The 5,335-nt window shown below is 51.9% G+C and overlaps 1 non-coding gene across 1 annotated transcript; it reads left to right on the forward strand.

Moving 5' to 3' along the window:
* The first annotated feature begins 1,281 nt into the window (after positions 1-1,281).
* On the forward strand, positions 1,282-1,353 carry TRNAE-UUC. The gene has a single exon. It is a non-coding gene; the product is annotated as a tRNA-Glu (tRNA).
* The last annotated feature ends 3,982 nt before the right edge of the window (positions 1,354-5,335 follow it).

A 5,335-nucleotide genomic window follows, 5' to 3' on the forward strand; every position in this document is an offset into this window, starting at 1 on the left:
TGTGGTTTTTCTTATCGTTTAAATAACACTCACAGGCACTGATAATAGAGTTACTGAAAGTTTGGGAGTTAGGAGCGGGTAGGTCAGTGGTCCAGTCCCCACACAGCTGACACCCTCCCTATGGGACAGGGGCAGGTCTGAGCTCTCACCCAAATGCTCTTTGTGCCTGCCAGAATGTGTGAGCAGCTTGTTTAGTTCACGCTGCTTTGTGCACCGTGTGTGAGAATGAAAATCCTAAACCGCCCTTTGAAATAACGAATGCAGCAGGACGTGTTATTGTCCCTGCCCCAAAGCAGACAGACCAATGGAGAAATGCCGTCAAGTCCAAGGTAACACTCCCCTGCCATTTTACCTTTTTTGCTTGCTAAACTCTGCCCGGCCCAGGCTGTCCTCTGCCTCAGCTGCTGCTCCCGGCCTGCTCTAGAGTCAAACACGCAGGGCCCCCAGGGGAACAGAGGCTGGGACAGGGCAGCAGCCTGGGTTGGGCTGGAAATTCTCATTCCCTGAGAACTGGCCTGGCTCCCTCCTCAACAGGGAACAAATCAATTCCACGTCCCCTCCCCAGAAAAACCAGCCTGGAGCCAAGGACAGCAGGGGACGATTCCCTCCAGTTCCCACTGAGGCAGGAGAGAACCCAGGGTGTTTCTAGCAGAGCTTATGGAACTGACGTGGGGAAACCAGCCTTTAACAACAGGCAGTTCCAGTTTAAGCTCAGTGTTTTTAACTATTTCTACAACATTAAATAACCCTTCAATCGTAGTGTCATCATCCATAAAATTGCTTCAGCCTTATAGGTACCCAAGTGCAAAACTAAACATCTTTTCAAATCCAAGGGAGTGGAGATCAGTCAGTGTTCAGAGTCATCCCACATAAAAGAACCATGTTGTGGTACATACTGGCCCCATCATGCGGCCATGGCCTTTCCCTCCTCCTCCAGAGTCAGAATGTGATCAGCTCACAGCAAGGGGGAGCAACACCCCTCCTTTGGTCTCTATGCCAGAGCTCCTATCAGCTCAGTGTCCTTCCCACAAGAGTTGGCTGCTGAGAGGGTTGCAATGGGGTAAATGAAGGCAGAGGAGGAATGTTCCTGATGGGTTTTCTTTGTGTTGCTCTGTGATCCTGCTGGAGGAAGCTGAAACATCATTTGAGTTTGTTTCAGTGGCTCCTGCACTTTCTGCTCTTAGCCCCTCAGGGAATGGACAATGGAGCAGTTTGAGAAAGTGGCTAGAAAGAAGCCTAAGAAATTGTAGCATAATTGAGAAGAAAAACAACATCATTACCTCCTTGGTGGTCTAGTGGTTAGGATGTGGTACTTTCACTGCTAAGGCCTGGGTTCAATTCCCAACCAGGGAAAAGTGGCTTTAAACCAGAAAAGCTTCAATCATTCTTCACTTGCAATGTAAACAATTCCATGTTATTTTCCTGATTCCCCATCTTCCCAGCGTCTCCATGGCAGGGCTGGCTCCAGGCACCAGCGAAGCAAGCAGGTCCCTGGGGTGGTCAATGGAAAGGGGAGGTTTCAGCGGCAATTCAGCCCTCTCGGAGGAAAGGACTTGCTGCCAAAAGCAACAGAGGTAGAGCTGCAGTTGATTGTAGCTTTTTTATTTTTTTTTCTCGCTTGGGGTGGCAAAAACACTGGAACTGGCCCTGCTCCATGGAAGACAATTTGTTAAATGCCAGATGAGTGGAGTTATATCAGTTCTCAGCCTGAGTCCTTAGGTCTTAATCCTGAGGATATTGTCCCACCATGGGGCCATTTCCCGCCTCTCTTTCATACAGAAGCACAATTTTCCTTGCACAGACACAGGAACAGCAAGATCTTTCTCTGTCCCTTGTGCAAAGCAGGGGGCCAAATTCCATGGAAACAATGGACAAGCAGGGGCCCTGGGCACATCCAGCCCTGGCCGTGAGATGTTCCCTCCCCTCTTTCTTTATGCCCCTGTTGTTATTTCATGGATTGTCTGGGATGGGGGAAAAGCTGAGTTCACTGCAGGTGGAGGGGGAAAGGACCCTGAAAATCTCAGGACCCAACCCCTGCTAGCAGGATCACCGAGGTGCTGGGGATTTGAGCAGGAAAGGGACTGTGTGAATTGTCAAGGTGGGGAATGAATAACAATCTACAACTAGATCCACCTCATTAACCACTGACACAGGCTAATCCTGCTGCAGACAGAAGGGAAACTGGGAGTGATTCTTTGCTGCTCAGCCATGGAAACTCAACCGCAGTGAATGTGCTGGGGAAAGCTGGACTTCACAGGCAGGTGGAAATAGCAGATCCTAGAAACACTTGGAGCTTCCCACACCACTGCTACCACCAGGGTCAGGTGTTGAGTGACTCACCGTGCCCTTCCCCTCCCATTACCTTCCAGCAGGAGGTGGCAGCACCCCGCACCCAATGCAGGGGAGAGGGCTGAGTGTATCTCTGCACCCTGAGTCCAGGGCACCCACTCTCTCTGCCCCACACATCGAATCTGGCCCTGCTGCAAAGAGACCCCTAAGAACCAGCAGCCTCCAGACAGCAGATTTGGCCCTCAGAGCAGGGAATGTGTCCCCCATGCTGCTCTTAGGCCACTGGATGCTCTGGGAATAGGACAGCTCAGAGTATAACCTGCAATTGATCTGGGGGTGTAGCTCAGTGCTAAAACACATGTTTTGCATGTATGAGGCCCTGGGTTCAATCCCCAGCATCTCCAGGTTCTTTTTTTCACCCTGCTGCTTTACTCATGCCCGGAGGGGATGTGACCCACCAGTCTCCCTGCACCAGTTTCAATCCTGCTCAGTGAGAGGCAAGTGCCAATTGCATGGAAGGTCTGGGGGGGCTTCTGCTCCTAAGTCACCTTGGCACATGTAAGATTCCCACCCGCTGTGCTGCTTGGGACAATGGTAGATGAGAAGGGCGAATCCTCCAGCACTGGAGGGAAAGGTCCCATCTGCACAGACTGAGAGGCAAGGAAACAGAGGGGCAGTCAGTGCTCAGAGAGGAGAGAGGTCAGTGATTTACACCCACCAGGGGACACTGTCTTTTTGAGTATCACAGGGGTAGCTGTGTTAGTCTGGAGCTGTAGAAAGAGACAGAGTCCTGTGGCACCTTATAGACTAACAGACGTACAGGAGCATAAGCTTTCGTGGGTGAATCCCCACTTCATCAGATGAATGGAGTGGGAATTCTGTGCCTGGTTAGCCAACTACAAAAGCAGTTTCTCCTCCCTTGGTGTTCACACCTCAGCTGCTAGAAGAGGGTCTCATCCTCCCTGATTGAACTAACCTCGTTATGTCTAGACTGATTCTTGCCTGCATATTTGTACCCGCCCCTGGAAATTTCTGCCACATGCGTTTGATTAAGTGGGTATTCACCCATGAAAACTCATGCTCCAGTATGTCTGTTAGTCTGTAAGGTGCCACAGGACTCTCTGTCTTTTTGAGGCGAGTGCAGCTGGCTTGGGATGGTGCTGACGATGGATAGAAAAAAGGCTGGAGTCAATGACTGATGAGACCACAGAAGGGGAAGGGGAATGGCAGCCCCACAGAAGGTCCTTGGTGCTCAGATGCCCCAGTTATTGCACCCTGGCCTGTCACAGAGAGAGGCAGGACCCAGCCCCCCTACAGTGATTCCCATGGACAAGAACCTGGCTGGGAGTGGGGTGAAGGTTCCCTGTGGGCAAAGGGGAGCTGAAATCCCCCAGTCTTCTGGAATTTAAGCAATGGAAGCTTCAAATCCTGCATGGATGTGGGCTGAGGTGCATCAGCAGAAGGTTGGGCTGGACAGGGGAGGCAGGTTTGTATAATTTTTGGTGGTGCCCAGAATGGGACCATGTCCTGCCCCCCACCACCTGCCTAAGGCTCTGGGAGGGAGAGGGGTTGGAGTCTGGGAAAGAGTTTGGGTGCAGGGTCTGGGCTCAGTCAGGGGGTTGTGCTGCAGCAGAGTGTGCAGGGGGCAGGCTCTGGGAGGGAGTTTGGGTGCAGGAGAGGGTGAGGGGTGCAGCATTTACCTCGGGCATCTCCCAACAGCAACCCGCACCCCCCTCTGGCAGCAGCCCCTAAGCGGGAGGGCAGGAGGCGCCTTTGAGCACGGCTGCCCGCAGACTCCACCCCTGCAGCTCCCATTGCCACAGTTCTCAGAGTTGGCTCTCGGGGTGGGGGCAGGACTTGGAGACCCCACCCCCCACCCCAGGGGCCGCAGGGACGTGCCAGCCGCTTCCGGGAGTAGCTCAAACCTCCACAGTGCCTGGGCAGGGGCAGGACATTGGCACAGCAAGGGAGGGGTGTGGCAGTGACATCACAAAGGCTTTTTGCAGGACCTCAGACTATTGGTCAAAGGTGGTGGGGAGGTGGTGACCTCACAGAGAGATGCTGACATCAGGCACGCAGGACAGGGGCGAAGGGCCAGGGAAACCTCAGAGACCCCTGTGGCTTTGCTTCAGCAAGTCTCCTTCTTCAGGTCTCTCTTTGAGAACTGAGAAAGTATTCGGGTTCAGGTACGTGTGTGCCAGGAGGAACCTCTTTCGAGTTTTCTCCTTCCCTTTTAGTGATTTTACTAGAAAACAGCCGTCCCTGTTTAGAAGGTAAGAGCCTCCTCGAGATTTGAAACCTGTTCAGTCTGATCCATCAGGTGACAGTTGAATTCTAGGCATGGAAAACACGAGCTTAAGGAGGCAGAATTTTATTCCGAACCTGGGATTTTGTCCCTCAGAATCACTGGGGACATTAGGGTTTGTCCTTTTTGTTTCACCTTTTCCTCCCTCCCTCCTTTCTCTTTGTCTCTTGCTTCTTTTGTCCATCCTCCTGTTCCCCTCCCAACACCAGGAGGTAGGTAGGTGTGTGTGGGTGTGTGTGTGTGTGTGTGTGTGTGTGGGTGTGTGTGTTGCGGGGGAGTGCTCTGCAGCTCCCACTGTGGGAGGTCCACCAAAAATGTGGGGCTGAAATAGTGCTTGGGCAGTGATCCCCACCGGTGACCTGGGCCATCCTTTGGGCTCTCTGGTGAGAACCCTCAGCCTCCCGTCCTCAGTCTCTACCCTGATTGGCTGAGCAGGGGGTTATTGACAGGGAGGACACTCAGGTCCTTGTTCTTCTCTCTTAAGACTAAGACCAAGGAAATAAGTCAGAACCACTCATATGTTTGACAAATTTTGCTTCTTCTCTGCATTAATTGTCTCTGAGCAGTTCATGATTCTCTCTAACATTGCAGTTCTCCTCAAATACTTGCTGAATAATTACTGTGCACTGTTGTTGGTCTGGAGCTCATCGGAGAGCACTTTATTCAGGTCATTCAGTGTCTGAAATTCAAGATCTGATGGTTAGTTTGAAAATCAGGGCTCTTGGGTTCTATTCCCAACTC

This window comes from Mauremys mutica, unplaced genomic scaffold, assembly GCF_020497125.1.
Source record: "Mauremys mutica isolate MM-2020 ecotype Southern unplaced genomic scaffold, ASM2049712v1 Super-Scaffold_100210, whole genome shotgun sequence".
Classification (NCBI taxonomy): domain Eukaryota; kingdom Metazoa; phylum Chordata; order Testudines; family Geoemydidae; genus Mauremys; species Mauremys mutica.